An 18,163-nucleotide genomic window follows, 5' to 3' on the forward strand; every position below is an offset into this window, starting at 1 on the left:
CATTTCGACATTATCCAGAACTCTTTATCAGCCACCCGTGGGACAGAATCGAAAAGTTTTGTATGGGGCTTGTAAAAAAAATGATATTGACATTTAAAATGTCACAGCGTTATCTGCTATTTAAAATTGGTGGGACAGAAATTTTGTATTTTATCTGACGTGACGTCATATTTACACTGTCAGGGCCTCTATCTGCCACCGGTGGGACAGGCCCTTAAGTTAAAAAATTATCTTGGTATTATGAAAATTGAAGTAACTGAATGAATAAATATAGCTTTCGTGTCTCGTAGTAACGATCAATACAATAATGTACTTATTTTACAACGCCCACAGCCATTTCAAACTGCGTGACTGATCAGTATCGGTACTGGAGGAAAACTAATACATTTTGTAGTAATTAATTACTTTTGTCAGTGATAACTTTTGTATGGTTATTTTGAGAGTAATTAGAGAATTAAATTATAGCATTAACAATTTAGATTTTGTTCTGATACTGTAAAGTCACTACAATACTAATGAGTCAAAGACAATCTAGGTTTTTATGATTTTGAAAGTATGACATAGATATTCTATGCGATTTTACAAAAATGGCAGCTGCAAAATTCGTGGAATTTTGTACGGTTTCGTTATGAATTCTCTGGGTTTTAAATAATTGGGAAAAAAATTCTAATTGACTGACCACACGTTATTACGTGATCCGAAATTCTTGTATGAAAAAAAATTCTACGAAACATGTCTAAGATAAATAAATAGTTTTACGGAATGTGACAACTTGTTCAATTTTTCCTTTTCATCGCCAATATTTAACGAGTCCAGGATACCAAGTTTTAACAAGTTTTCTCACGTGTCATGTTTCTGATGTCCGAAATTCGCACCTCTGAGGGAAAACTTCTACAAATCGTAAACGATTTTAGGAAAGTTTTTTTTTATCAATAACTTGTCAGAAGTAGAAAGTTGAAGGAACAGATCAATAAGTGAAAAGGTAACAAAAAATAAAAATCATTTCAACTAAGGTAAGTTGACATACGTACGAAACGAGTACTTAGATGTAAGTTATAGACTTTTAATATATAAAGTAAATGTATTTTGAATACGCCCACGTCTTCAGTGATAGATGAGGTAGCTAAAATTCAACATTCCGCGAGAGATGGCCATAAACATTAAATATATTACATTTTACTTTCAGTGATTAAGCAAAATAATATACTGATTTACGTTCTGTAAAATGTAACAAAAAACAGAAGTAATACGTATTCCTCAAATTCTTGAACGGATATCTGATAAACTAAAAGCGAGGACATAGTTAAGCTAGTCCATTGCAGATTCAAGAGCTGTGCGGTGTCCATTCTTTATTTATTTCCTTTTGTCTCGAGATACCGAGTTCTGTCCACAAAGCCGAGCTAAATCTGCATCAAATATGAGATGTTCTTTCCTACTTTATTTTGTTCTTTTAAACTATATTTACCTACTGCCGGAATTCTTACTAAGAAGCATATATTTATCTATACTAATATTATAAAGAGGAAAGATTTGTATTATTTTATGTATTGAAATAAGTCAAAAATTACTGGGCCGCTTTTAAAAATTCTTTCTTTATTAGAAAGGTAATTTTTCTGTGAGTAACATATGGTATGATTTTTTATTATTATTTTATGATTTATAATTTGCTCGGACATTTTAAAATCCAAAACATTTAAGTATATTGTCCAGACTCAATATTAAGAACAATATGATAAAAAAAATTCATCTTGCGCAGAAGCTAACATAGTTTCGTGACGTCATGAATAAGGTTAACATATTTAAAAAGCATATATCTCACGTTTCTATGTCCTTGATTTTATTATAAACACATTTTCAGAGCGGTTACTAAAGTTAAAAGACATTTTTACGGAATAAAGAATTCAGACGTAAAAGGTAACTAATTTGTGATGGAGATTGTATTTAGCAGTTTAAAGTGTGTGTGTGTGTGTGTGTGTGTGTGAGGGTGCGCCGGATGATACATTAAATATGCAAGAGATTGTACTTGTCCCAATGTTTCTGCTCAATGTAAATGTTTTTAAATTATGTCGCTTTAGTTTAAAGTATTCCTGTAGTTACAATTATCAATTGCTTAGATTACTTCAATACGGAAAAATGGTCCACTCCACTTATTGTACTGTAACTGTTTGATTTTTGGTCTACTCAAAAATGGTCTTTTATAATGTTATATTATACGATAATATAATAATATGAACAATTGATCTGTATTTTTAAAGATTATTTGAAATCTTTGATTTAAGCCAAAAGTATTTAACACTAGCTTTCGCCCGCGACTTCGTCCGGGTGGAATTAGAAATAACAAAAGTATGTAGCCTGTGTGTTCTTCCAGAATATGCTCTACATCCATTCCAAATTTCATCGGGATCCATTCAGCACTTTTGGATACAAACTCTAACAAACTTCAATCCATCTTAACTTTTGCATTTATAATATTAGTAAGATTTACAAAGGACATTAACGTCAGGTTTATGTTTAAATAATAGTGATATAGTTTGTATACATGTGTATAAATATTGAACGTGTCAGCGAGTGCGGGATCAGTGGAATTATTTGTTGGTTTAGGATTTTACATTTACCATCAGAACTACAACCATACAGTCATATAGACTTTGGGAAATGTGTTTGAAGAATCATATACAAATAAACAAAGAGAAAGGTAAATTACAGGGCGTATAAACAGTATATTTACCAAAACTAAGATGTTTGTATTTTGTTTTGATAGATAAATTATTAATTGATGTTTTATTTCCGAATATATTCGCAATCTTCAATAATAAAATAATAAATGTCTATATTCCCGATTCTTATAAAGCTATCAAAACGTGTAGCTTCTAATCCTTTTAAGATATTAACTTGAAAGTTCAGAGGGATCACGAGATATTAGGTCCAGACTCACGAGGTGCAAATCCCCCGGCAGGGGGCGCTGCAGCCCGACAAATGTAGCTCTCGACGAGAAGCCATACACGGACAGTTCGGGATTACTGATACAAGATATGCCCAGATCAGTATTAATACTTAGAACCTACTTTAGTACTTAACTTAACTTAGTATTAAGTTATGTAATTATGTAATTTCACGGCTAATATCACGTGTACGGTGTCTTTAACGAATATATTCAGACTTCTATAACTTCAAAGTTATTCTTTATTACAATTACGTTTAACAAAAAACTTCATAATGTCAAAGTTTCCAGCTGTAGCTTTATAACTTCTACGTAGAAAGTTACTTAACCAACATCAAACACAGTGTCGAATGTTTAAAAGGCCTCGATGTAAGTATAGTTTCGTTGAATAAATGCAAAGTTAACTCTGAGTGCCTCCATTCCGTCAAAGAGTACACTCCGCATAAATTACACGGCGGTGGGAAATAAATAAAAGCAACGCCGCGACACCTCAGCGGTCGACACTGGATGTAGTCCCTTTTTATAGTGCATGAAGGCAAACAATATATTACAAAAACTATTGTCACTTTCATTATTAACTCTTAGGGTATATATGGACTACTTCATATAGCGACGACTGCAAACTGCTGTCTGTGTATGTCGAATCTATTATCGATACTTTTTGAAACATTCCGTTTAATTCCTCCTTTAGTCAGCTATTAATTTTCTAAATACGTATAACTATAAAGAATAGTATTTTTTTTTGTTATTAAGAATTGAGAAACAGAAAATTATTGCGATAAACTTTCATAAATGCTTAGCTCTTCATTACAAAGCCCTTTCGAAAACGAAATTGCTCCTTAAAGTGAAGCATCTCTTTACGGTCCCTTAAAATAAGTGTTGTTCCTGTCTTGTAGGAGAACGGAATTTTGTTACGATGTCATTAAAATACGAAAACCCTTTGTAGCACTTTGCTGTAACAACTTCTAAATTAAAATTATTAAAACCTTTATCATATTACAATTTCTAGAAAATTCATAAAAAAAACTATAACATTTTTTAAACTTATTTACTAAAGTCTTGAAAAATCTTTTAGTTGCACTTTCAGGGATATTTACTCAAATTCGAACCAAATTAAGTTTTAATTTGTAGTCGCTACACATTACATGCACGGAATAATTCCCGGAAATCTAGCAACATCAAACAGTTACTGAGATTCTTCCGGGAATCTTTCTTGCAATGTGATGTTATTATAGATATTTCCATCTTTAAATATAAAAATGTGATGAAAAATTAAAACATATTAATTGATTAAAAAATATAAATTCTATTTCAAAACAAATTAATGTCGTATAGGTCAACGGAGACAACAAACAGTTTGGATAAAAATTGAAATCGTTTAAGGAAAATACGTCAAATGAAATGCAAATTACTCCAATAGCTACGTATAATTTATTTTAAACACAAATGTTACCTTAATACCACTGGGTTCTCGTCCTGAATACATTTCCAGGCTCAATACTAAAGCAATCATTGAATATTTTTATTTGCATTGCTAATAATGTCGCATCAAATAATTTAAAGAAAGATATACAAATGTTTTCGATTATCGTTCATTATTCTTCTCCGCTATTCAAATACGTTCCTTATTAAATAAATTCGTTTAATTTACATGTTTTAATTTTATGATATCATGTTTTTTTTGTCTTGTAACTCTTGTATTTGAAATTATTACAATAAATTAATATTTCCACTAAAAATGTATGATGTTTTAGCTCTCTTTGGACGGTAATAAGTTCACTTATAAAATTTAACGTTCGTATTAAAACAGACACCCTCTAACATGTTTAGTTAAGCGCGGCCGTAAAGAGAACATTTCCACGTCGAAGTTAACTTTACGCTCATTTATGTGAGCTCGCTCGAAACGCGTTAGAATGTTCTCGAATTATGATCTGACCATAAAGAAGCTAATTCTGAATAAGTGTATTAAAATGTTCTTTACAAATAATTATTTTGACATTTAAAGCGTACGTGTATTGTATTGATTTGACAATTATTATTTTCCAATGTTGTATTGTCACAGCGACTCAATAAAGAGAGCCATCTATCGGTGATACTATTACTTTAAAATAATTTTCAATCATTTGAAAGAGGATTCTGTTTTCTTTGTAATATGACTAGATCCTAAATCTTAAGATGAATCTATTGTGAGTCGCTATAATCTTAAATCATTTTAAGCTTTTCATTATGTCGGCATTATGGACGTTTTCAATATCACATTTCACGTCGGACCATTCTTTGAGGACAATAAGTTTAAAATTGACTTCAGGATTCAAACTACCGTACTCCGTTTTGTACAAAATAACGTATGGTGCAAGTTAATGGTGGCAGTTAATGATATTTCTTATTAACATAACATAATTATTTATTATCTGATATTTATAAAAATATCATATTTTTATCTTTGCATAGAAACGATGAAACGAATTAATTGTATCTGAATGAGTAGTGTTATTTCTCACTTATTTAGATCTTTATATAGAACAATATCAAATTTAATATTACGTTCTAACATTTCCTAACAGTGACATCTATTCTATTGCCCATTAGTAAGATTTAGAGAAACGCAGGATTACATGATGAATTCTCTGACAACGCCTGTTGTCCAATTGAAAAAATAAAATAGATTGAAGTATACAGCATACTCGACATCGAAGTGTAAAAATTTCACCAGTGACATCTGTTGTCTAGTAGTAAAATTTAAATAAACAGGAAACTCAATATCGCGTTGTAAGATTTTCGACAGCGCCATCTGTTGTCTAGTAGTAAAATTAGAATTAACAGGAAATTCAATATCGTCGTGTAAAATTTTGCCAGTGACATCTGTTGTCTAGTAGTAAAATTAGAATTAACAGGAAATTCAATATCGCGTTGAATAATTTCACCAGTGTCATCTGTTGTCTAGTAGTAAGATGTAAATAACCATGAAACCCCATATCATGTATCTTATTAAACAGTGTCAACTTCGTCTTTGTGATCTAATGACTAAATAACATATGAACCTATATGAAATACTGTAATTAGGCACAGCTCTTAAAATGCTATAAAAGGTTGGAAAATGTAAACATAAAAGATGTAAATACAAACGATAAAATATGAAACATTTCACACCTGCGTTATTTCGTTGAATATTATTTGATAAACGAAATTAATTCGCCACTGGAATGACAATTATACGAGATCGCTGGTTCTTATATTAAAAGAATAATGGCGCCTGACCCTTCTCGCCTTAAATATATCCTTCATAAATTAATACTAATTCGCATTTAATCTTTGAGATTTCGTCTCAATTTAGCAGACCTAAGAGCGATGTAAAATCAGACACTGATATTTAGTTAATGAAAAGAGTATTGATATATTTCAATAATGATTACATTGTGATAAAGAGATTTATAAATGATTTATCGTTTAATACTTATTCTATTTCAATGTATGGAAACACTTAACCCAGTAATATACAGATAGTAATAATCCTATCAACATTCGCGGCATTGTGTGAGGATAGGAGGATATTGATCATTTTTCGACAAAGCAACTCTGAACTCTGAGCCACACTATACAATCTGAACACCAAAGGACTTAGTATCGGATCAATTGCGTGTAATCTATACAAGAGCGTGTTCAGCGTTAACTTGGTTCAGATGTTGGTTAGATAGTTAAACGAAGTTCTTAACTATCATATAGAATAATTGTATTTTTTCAATCAGATGCCAATAAAATTAAAACATAATATGACTGATAAAATGTTTTCGTAAATTTAATTCGTTGGAAATATTTGCCGTTATGTATGTTTGCAAATCTTGTTTCTCAGCGTGTCAACTATTATCGTCAAGGGAATTCTCATTTCGATAAATTACATCCAAAGCCTAGATGTCTAACAATTACTTCGTGTTACGTAATTTAGGGTGGATATAAATTAAAGTAGATATATAAAGGGTTGAATTAATGTTGTATCTCATTCTTGTTCCATTTCAGTTGACATGAATTATATTAAAGTTCTATTAAGTGGTACTATTTAAAATATCAACAGTTCGCAGCTACACTGACAGTTGCATAATTTAATCAAATCAACTAACTGTAGTTCCATGCATGTCCATTTAGTAAATCAATTTATCTTATAAATGATCGATATTTCAACATTTCATAACCAAATATGTTCGCAGTAATTGTTTGGTTACTTAATTATTATTGAATAACGGTTTTTAACGATAACTGCTTTTATTAATTATATTTATTAAGTTTAGTTGCTGTTATGTTTGTTATTGGAGCATTTTTGATGGATGCTGAATTAAGAATTCAATCGATGTTCAAAAGATGATAAAAGCCAAGGATTATCAAATCAACATGCTTTTGAAAGCGGTGATGGCAATATCTAGCATTGTCACACCACACAATGGACGATATATCGCCCGCGAGAATTTTATCCCCGCGCGTGGTCCAAGTGTAGCATAAAACGCGATTATGTAAACAAATAAAGATGCGAGGTCTTTAAGGCATGGCATATAATAATTAATGTAGTGTCCAAAAACAATAATATAATAATGAATTAAAAAAAAAACACTATTTCCGATTCATTCATCAGAATTTAAAGAGCACAGTAAAGGTCAATTTTGAAAAATCTTTTGAAATAGAAATAAGAAAATCGTTAGTGTCAAAATTTTAAAATAAAAATCAGTTTCGTCAGTTTTTCACTGAGAAGGAAAGAGACGAATATTAAAAGAGGAAATTCCCGGTAGAAATATCCAGTGTTTCCGCTACGTCCCGTCATCGGCAGCTACTCTGCTACGCCACTACTACGGTTGTCTCGAATCCCGAAGTCAATTCCGTTCATATTATCCACGACACAAGAATGGCTCTGTTATCTTTCATTCTCCGTACGTATTGTTGAAGATGCCTTATTTTCTTAGTCCATTGTACGCTCCTATACCGAAGACAATAGGATTTTGTTCACGTAATTTATAGAAATAAATAAACTTAACATATCAGCCAACTAGATTCAAATAGTCTTAATAACATCTAAATTATAAATCGTACACCAGTCATATTCGGTCCGGACCGGTCATAATGTAATTGTTTTTTCTAAATTACTCAAAATCTAAGTAATTATGTTAAATGATTATTCATATATCAGTCAGTGAGCCTTTAAAAGGCGAGGTAAAATGGACTAGCCTTACATTTTCTGCTACGAAAGGAGTTTTAATAAGAACACTTAATTTGCTTGTAACTTGGCGCTGCGGAGTGCAGTGTTTACATATTTCTATATGAGTTAATTAAATTGTCCGTCCTACTTTATTTAAATTACATTCCCGTTAATTTATGTTAATTAAAATTTAAAACACGTCCTGCTCGTATCTGTTTTACACTTAAACTATTCCAGAAAGGTTCTAACTTTATAAGTTAATTGACAATTAACTAAAATTAACTTACATTGTACAGTATTTTTCCAAGTTTGTTGTTGTTTTACTTCTTACTTTTTAAGTGTTTCTAATAACTTTAGTTATTTTGCGTGATGACGACAAATTACCTAATTATATTTTAGTTTGTTATTTATTCCACATGCAATAAAGTTGATTATCGCTCGCTTTTTCTTCTAAAGAACGCGAGCAAATACAAAAATATTTACATAAAAAATAAGCTTTTATTTTTCCCCTAAATTTCCTCACGGCATACATTGCTATGCAAGTGGCTAATAATTTAGAGCAGCGGGTTACCGTTCCCACGTAAATTGGCTATAAGGAAACATTGCGGGAAACACGACGGAAGAGTTTAAATAAAAATTTACCATTTAGAGATAAGATATCGTCGTTTAACGCGCACATGTATATCTGTTCTTTCTCAAAACCGTTTTGAATATTTAAAATAATGTTCAACAATGTTTGCAGTTAAAATTATCAGTAACGGTAGTTATTTCGAAAAATATATCTGAAAGCTTTAATAAACCGTACCGGAATAAAAACAAAGTAAACTATCGAATCTGCAAAGATCGAGAGCTGTCTGATACAGACGAGGCAACTTTTTCAATCTACAGATAACTCCGGACTGCACGGATTCGATTCCAACTTCGGCTGATGTCTGACAAACAAGGTTACAACGTTTAAACACGCGAAAATAATACTTGATTTCGTTTATCAGACTAGAGTCTTTCGGGCTTCTAATGAGAATTTAGATCTTTTAAAAAAAATGTTAACACGCCTATATTATTAATTGAAAATGTAGTATTGTAATGGTGAATGAGTTTTTTTGGGAATCAGTCTAGTATTTTTGGGTTCATTCCTTACAAACATATACAAGTATTTCGATAGTTTGAGTGTAGAAATGGTTCGAAACCTATCTAAAATGACATTATCAAAAGAAATAAAATGTCCTCAATTCGTCGTAAATTCAAATCGAGGAGGAACTGTCGGAGCAGATAGCGCTAATCCCGCCCCCGCTCCGCCCCGCCACCCCCTACTGACTGAACGACCCGTTTATATTGCAACTAGTGTACACTTTAACTATGTACTAATATTATTCTTCTGGAATAAATTCTTTTCTAAAATGTTACGATAGTAATAGAATAAAATAAATGTGTTCTTTCTTAATATAATTGTTAATTAAGAAATAGTATGAGGAAGAGACTGGACCACGAGCTTTTTAAAAGATATAAACAAAATACAAAAACGCTTTTAATATGTCACCTTTAAAATATTAATACATGAACAAAAATGTCGTAAATCAGATACGACATTTTGATTCATATTTTCCTTCCCCGCTTTTGTATGAAATATAAAACAATTTTTATAAACAGTTCGAGCGAAAAGAATTACGCTAAAAGCGTCACGATAAAGCGGTCCCCGAGCAATTAAGAGGAACGAACCGTGCTAATTTACGAATTTCGCTTTTTCTTCATAATTACGTCCCTAGCGTTTAGTTTATGTAAATGCGCACTTTGAAATCATAAATATATTATAGAATTCAGAGACTTTTTGCCCGACGGGAGGTTTTTCTTTCTGGTTTCACATACAACGATGTCAATCAATCTATTTCAGACACGCGACAGCTGAGTGCACTCTAGGATTCAATTGGAAAGTGATGCAACCATTTATCAACATCAAAAGCGCCGAGAACTGACGAGTTTACCTTTGTTATCCAGTCAATAATAGTAAAAAGAAATAAAAAGCAATTGGTTAAATTAACGCTTTCAGCTCACCGCTCGCCGCTTGCCGCTCACCGCTCGCCATCGCGCCGGCACCTTCCTAACTATTTTATATTCAAAAGCGATGCAACGAGGGGAAAGTTAGAGCCACTTTACCTTTTTTCTTCCTCACTCTCGATTTCTTTAAGCGTTTAAAAGTTTCGCTTCAACCGCGCTGTGAAGTGTTAAATCAACTTCTAGCGAATAAAACATCTTTACTTTTTAAACCCACTTGTAAAAGTTTGTGAGCTTTCACGTGTTCATTTGTTAGAAGATGGAAAATAACATCTTAAGACGCAGTCAGAACTGATTTCGTCGTGTTTACATTTCAATTAATGCATTTCTTAAAAATAATAAAGGTTATTGGTTTAAATATTGGCAGTTAGAAAATGATATCTCCACTTAGTTTGTATAATAGTTATTTCCAATGATCCTTGTAATATATGGTGGTATGTTTCAAAATGAATAAATGGATGTTGCAGAAAGACATCATCTGAAAATAAGGAGGGATAAATGTTGCAGCGAACTGCAGCTTGTTATCCCGGCGCGGTCGCTGCATTTTATATTATCATACATATTTCATGTCGCTACACCTCACATATAGCTGCGATTGCAGACATACATTCATAGTGTACAATCTACGTCGATTTCCATCACATATTCTTGTGTCTTTTTCATTTCATCGTATTCATTTTTGAAGGTGTATTAGTTACAATGCCTAACCACATTTTTATGAAATAAATTTTGCTGTCTGTTTGATCACTGTTTTAAAATTAAAAGTATTCCTTGTGTAATAATAAAACTTGTATTAAGCGACATTATTTTCAGAATTCGGTATCTTTATAAACAAATCATTTCGTTATCCCGTCCCGGACACTTTACTAATTTGTGTCCGCTCGGAATGTGGTTCAAACATCGCAGGTACGGTAACATCAAAGGTCCTTCTGAATATTCATTTGGAGCTGTCAAATAAATTTGTACTATATTTGCGTTGTGTGCAGGCTGTAGCTACCTACCGCCCTCTGACGGACCTCTATTAGCATACGCTACTTAGCTCAGGACCTTTCAGTACTGTACACTATTTGAAAACCTTTGCAGGATTGTGTTAAATATTTCATTACAATTTAACTGTGTTACGTTAAAATGAATTAAGCAAGTTAAGGTCAGTTTCCTCTGCAGTAACACTTGTATAACAATGTACCATCCATCACACATCTTTGAGAAAAATGAGATAACTTTAACTATCGAAAACCACAGTTCCTGAAATGTAGACAATAGCATCTGAAGGTCGTGCACAAGATGGATGTCTGGTCAAAGTTGACAGTATGCCGGTTGAGGCGTCACTGGATAGATCTTTGCGTCACAGACAACTAGGACTATAAGTTAGTCTGATAGGAGTAAAATAACGTATAGCTTTTTATACAATTCCCAAATATTCGTTAGCAAATGTGTCATGTATTTTTTTATGGTTCTGTTTCAACAATATTTCACGATACGGCGCAGTGAAATGGCGAAAGCGTGTTTTAATGTTTTGGTCCGTAACGACACAGAACACGTGTTGTGCAAACTTAACAGGGCTGTATCTATATTTCTCTTATATGTATCCAGCATTAAAAAGTCGGTACTCAACATTTTACTATACCGTATGTAAAATAATTTTTATGTGTCTCTAAATAGGCGTAATTATATTTGAAATTTGTCTGGCAAGACAAATATATTTCACCTGATAAAAGTTATAATTTGTTGGCAGCACCTGCAAGTCGCACTACCGCTGATAAAAAGGAAAAATTGGCTGCAGTTTCCTTAAAATTTCGTGCCCCAAAAAATGCATACTTTGAAAAAGAAATATTTTGAGCGCTTTTTCAAGACAAATTGTTATTTGTCTTTTTTCAGCGAGTTGTAGTGCCTTGAGCTTTATTTTCTTAATATCTATCCCTAAGCGAAATACTTGCCAATGTCATATACTCGTAATGTAAATATTGTATTACGGATTAATTTGATTTAACCTTATAACATGGATAATGGCGAAGGTTTCCATCTTGACAATAAGTACGCTTCCGCACAACGCGACGAGGAACAGAGATTTCAAAGGAGTAATATAATTTAATTAAAAGTCATGTCACTTGATATTTCATAAAGCTTCAGGATTGTAATTAAAATTTGTACCTTACACTGAAATTATTCCTTCATAGTACAGAGACGTAAGCAGGTAATTATCTTCAACTTATCATTTTCTACATAGAAGTAACTATGTGTAGAGTTTAAAACGTCATAAAGACATCATCATCACCAGCTCACTAAAAGTCCCTACCGAGGGGCTCGGAACCTACCCTAAGTTAGGGTTACTAGGCCATAGTCAAACACGCTGGGTTAGTGCGGGTTGGTTGACTTCACACATATCTTTGAATTTCTTCGCCGATATGTGCATCACGATGTTTTCCTTCACTGTAAGAACGTTGGGTAAATTATGTACATATAAAAATTCGAAAAATCGAAAATCACATGGTGGGATTCGAGACCTATAGATTACAAGTCAAGTGCTTAAACCACTGAGCTACCGACTCTCTAAAGACATGACATTATTTTATTACCAATAAACAGTATTCGTTAATGCGCTGTACTTCTTTACTGTATTCTACCACGTTTTATACACTATATGAATATCAAACAGACAGATCGTCGAAGTTTCAGTGGTTTCATTTTGATAAATCCGATATTATTATCCCAATGGATTAAAACCAGGATGAAAGTAAATCTCAATCAATTATATTCACGAAATTAAATTAATTGAATGCGATTAAGAGATGTTCAATATTCTATTATAGATATACAAATATTTTTAACAAACGTGGTGTATTTTTTTTATACAACATTGAATATTTTCTAGTTAGCTAGAAACCGCATTTCGGTGCAGCCAAGAAAGAACTTAGTCGATTCAAGCGATCGCAAAGTCGCCTGTCCTGCGCCGTCTCCATAACTTTTGCATCTTTTAGAACTAAAAATGTATGTAAAGAATATGTCCTGTCTATTAGAGTTGTATCTTTGTTATGAAAATGTTAACAAAAAACCTAACTAACTAACGGTTTTTTATGTCTTATATGCTTCATTGTTGAAGATCTTTGCTTTTCCCCCTCGTTCGTAAAACAATAATGCGTTTAGGTTTGAAGAGCGACCTACACTAATATTACTGCTTCAAGGAAATTCATTCACATTCACTAAAAGTATGATATTTACAATGATAGTACAATGTTTTTAATGTTGAAGATGTATGAGTAGTGATGTAAGCTTATGCCAAAAGTTAACCTACTTTGTGTAAATTTAATAATGTCAGGAGATTCATAGAGCTTTCATTTCTTCCTAATAAAAATATCGTAATGCTATATCGGTTCTACTAAAATCTGTTATATTTGCTTAATTGACGTACTGGTTTTTAACCAGTATCGGCTGCTCTACGCAATTCCGAAGTCAATTCCCCACTTGGACGTAACATTGGCGGAACTAATTGAATTGTTTGTTCATTAGCCGGCGTGGGGTGCGGGGCGCGGGGTGGGTTGCGAGGCGGAACCGAAATGTGAGGTCACGTGGACACAAATCTAATTCTTATCGGCTATTCTTATAATTTATTTGATTATATATTACCCTTAAACCAATTAACACGGTCTGTTACTGTGAGAATGGAATGGTGATAGAAATGTACTATAAAACGCGATTTGTTTGCATTTTAATACTGTACGTGCTAGTACGCTTTATCTAAGGCAATTAACGTTAACACGTTCCTAAGTTAACACTAGGGTATATTTTCCACTTAAATACTACGAAAATACCATATCAGTTATGTTAATTATGACTTCGCCCGCGTGAAATAAAAGAAAATAGTAAAAATATAGCTTATGTTACTCTGTCATTAAATACCTTTTTAATTGTGCCAGAATTTTTAATATCGGTCCGGTGGTTTTTGAATTATTCCAATACATACAAAAATACAAATCGTTGTTTTTATGATAGTACATCAGAGATATCCGAGGTGACATCTAGAGGAAATAAACAGTAAATGATTTACGGTCATTACGTATTTTGTTTATAACTTAATTAACAGCAAGATTAACTTTAGAAATGAGATCAATATCCGTCGTCAGTAAAGTTGTCGGCGCGCGAATGGATTGCCCATACTAATTGAATTGCCAGAAACTACGCGGACCAATAAGCGAGGACTAAGGCTGAGATAATCTTATTTTAAGAGATGAGTGTGGACGGAAAATATTTTCTTATTAAATCTCAAATTAAACGACCAGGGAACAATCAGTAGGCAAATATTGTAATGTATTTAAATCATTGCCTGTTAAAAATTGGACGTAATCGAGGATATTAACCAATAACATTTGTAGATATAAAATTATGATTTATAAATTCTGAGCACTACCTGACTTTAGAGTCGTGAGCATTTTTTGGATTATTTCCAACCGTGACCTCTCTCAAGTATCATGCGTCCCACCTTTTCGTCCCATTATCACCAATAAATTAAGTTACAACCGTCCGCTTGTCGCAAAAGGTGGAACGGATGACACATTTTATTCAAATCTGTCTTCACGTGGGGACACAGCGGGGTGACGGTTGGGAAATCATCCATTATTATACTTTATGCAGCATTGTTTTAATATTCTCCCCCCGCTTATAACACCCACGAGCATAATTTTCGAGTTGCATAATATAATAGGGATGAAAGGCGAAGTATAAAAACGCCAAGTCAGGGTTTTCTAAAATGATTTTTCACTAACCAGCGTAAAAGAATGTAATTTCAGCAAACTTGTCATCGAAAATAATTTCTCTTGGCCGACAAATTTTAACATGTATTTTATATTTTCCATTTTGGAAACGAGCCAGCTAACACGAATTAAAATTTGATTTAATTTTTTTTGAGGAAACCTTGTCTATGAGTATTTGTACATGACAAAAACATACAAAGAACTAAATATTTCCTTTTCATGTAAACGTTTATCATACTCAGTGAATTTAAAATAATCTGTTAACGTTTATTGCTCTGTAAAAACCGCAGCGATTTCTTCCAATCAGCGCGGGAGCTATTAATATCTTTTGTCGCTCGACAAAGCGTCAGTTTTAATATCGACACAACACTCTTTTAATTAAGCTGTCGAGGCCACGTCAGGGTAACTTTTTTATGTTTCCCCACCCCATGTTTTGAACCGTGACCACGTAAACCAGTTATCTACATTTATACTAAGATTATAAAGATATAAGTTTTGTATGTAATAACTCAAACTACTGGACCGATTTCAAAAATTCTTTCACCATTAAAAACTACGGTAACCCTGAGTAACATAGGTTATGTTTTTAAATTTCACGTGAAGTCGCAAACAACAGCAAGTGAATGACATATGTAGTTAAATTGAAAATGTAGTTAAATTATTGTTAAACATTGGCCCGTACTCTGTTATCGAAGGTTCGAACTAAATTCGAGGAATATTTTTAGTAACAATATTGAAAGCTTGAAGATAACTGAAACGTTGCGTTCTATTGTGAATAATTTGCCTTTATTACTGTAGTCCGCGAGCTCCGAGCGCTGGCAGCTCGCAGGTACAATGCCTAACAAAAGGCATTTGACGCGACTTGCTGGCTATAATAGCCTGTTTGCTCGCTTCTTACACCCGCTTGTTTTATTCAGACCTAACTTGAATTGTGTTAACTTTCAACATAAGTTTTAAGTTACGGTAATTTTTTGTGTAATAGTTTGGTTTCATACTAAAAAAACCATATCCAACCTTTGTAATCAGTTATAAGATACTTCAGTCGGATGTGAATCTAGTTTTACTGAAAATGTTAAGAATGTGGTAAAATCAAACGACATTTTGTAAAAACAGAACGATATATTTAAGAATCATCACAACTCGCGTAAAAAATAAATAAAAAGTGATTACGATTTCAAATGCTGACGTCATTTGTAAATTATTTCGAATGGTTTGAAAATAATGAAAGCACTTTTGTACTTATCTGTACTATAAACAAAAGTGTAGTGAAGTGTTGCTATCATCATTATTTTAACAATTTCAAATCCTATAAACTTAATTAATCAATAATATTTACATATAGTTAAATATTTTACAGTTTTCAATTTTCAGTTTGGCGAAATATAGCATATACATTAGACATTTCTAGAATAATTTAATATTTTTATGATTAAGTATTACTTAATTTCTTATAACAAATATTAACTACATTAGAACTATATTTTTATTAATTTTCATCAAGTAATTCAATACATTTTAAATCTTCATATACATAATATTACATAGGATTCATTTTAGGAACCCTGTTTAAATCTATTTGTAAAATACATTTTTCATATAAGGAGTATTTTTTCTTTAAAAATAAACAACAAAAAGTACAAGACAAACAGAATACAATATAAGTTAACTAAGTTAAAAAAATTGGCACAATATTAATATGTTTTAATTAAAATACTTAATATCCAAACAATACTTTGAGCAAATAAATCTCATTTGACTAGTAATAGACTAGGAGAAAAATATTAAAATATTGACAATTTTTTAAACACTACAACTAAAAAGAATCACAGGAATAATCAAAAAATACTGAATATTTGAGCAAATCAATGTCCTTTAAATTTAGATAAATTACTTGTATATTAAATTGATAGTTCATTTAGATATTTATTTCTGTAAGGGAACATATACATTTAAAACAATAACAATGTGTTACAGTATAGTTTACAGTGAATTTATTATTATTTTATCTAATAGCTTTTAATCGACTCCGTCCACGTGGAGTTAAAAAAACAATAAATAGCCTATGTGTTCTTCCAGACTAAGCTTCAGATCTGTTCAAAATTTCATCCAGATTCTTTTAGCAGTTCAGACTACAAACTCTAACATCCATCCATCTAAACTTTTACATTTATATTAGTAAGATTATTTGTTGATATGGTAAAAATAGTTGACAATTTATTTCTACAGTATCAAATCGCGCAGTGCTTTGCCATAGATATACATAAATAAATATTAAATACAGTATATATAGGAGATTCTAACAGCTGTTACTACGCCTTCATTTTTGTGCTAAAAATTCAGACAAAACATTAAAATAATACCCGCATAATAAATTAACATTGGACGGAAAAGGCAAAATAAAAATTACTAACATTGGTGTTGAATTTACAAAATCACTTATATCTAAGTAAGTTAAATATGTCACATGAGCAATAAATAATCATACATAAGTAGAAAGTATATCACAACCTTTTAAAACTAAAGCTCTATATTAACTTTGGCGCATTTTCAAAGGAATCAAGTAAATACTGAAACATGACTAGAATTCTAGTTACCTAAATTTTCATACAAGATATATATTTGTATGATTAATTTTTGATATGCTAAGTATCTACGTCTAAGTATAAGTTATTATTCTATTATTGATTTATCACAACGTAACACTTAGTATTGTTTATTTGGCCGTTAGCAGATCTCCATTGCGGGTCGATACTTTGATATGAATTTCATCAATTCGTTGTCATTACAGTATACTACAACTATACATAATCTTATTTAAATTAACAACTTCCTTATTCATACATTTCATAATTTTTCTTCAAAAATTAATTAGGTGAAAAAAAAAATATTAAAAAATCAAAATACTCAACAAAAAAAGGTTTCTAATCGAAATTAAATTCAGTATTTTTATACAGGGAAAGGAAAAGTTTTTTTTTTATTTAAATAACTATTTTTCTCCCGTGACTTCGTCCACGCGAAAAACAATAGAACAAAAAAAAAGTTTTAAACCTATATCTTCTTCCAGACTATCTTCTACCTTTGCCTTTGTGTTAATAAAAATTAAAATAAAAATATACAATGAAATAAGTACATTACACATTTAATCGAGATTCATTCAGCAGTTTATGCTACAAACAAGAATATGGAAGTTGTTAAGAGTATCGAAGTACCGACCGGTGTCCGGTGTGCGGTGTCCGGTGTCCGGTG

This window comes from Papilio polytes, unplaced genomic scaffold (genome assembly GCF_000836215.1).
Source record: "Papilio polytes unplaced genomic scaffold, Ppol_1.0 DF823980.1, whole genome shotgun sequence".
In the NCBI taxonomy this organism is placed as follows: domain Eukaryota; kingdom Metazoa; phylum Arthropoda; class Insecta; order Lepidoptera; family Papilionidae; genus Papilio; species Papilio polytes.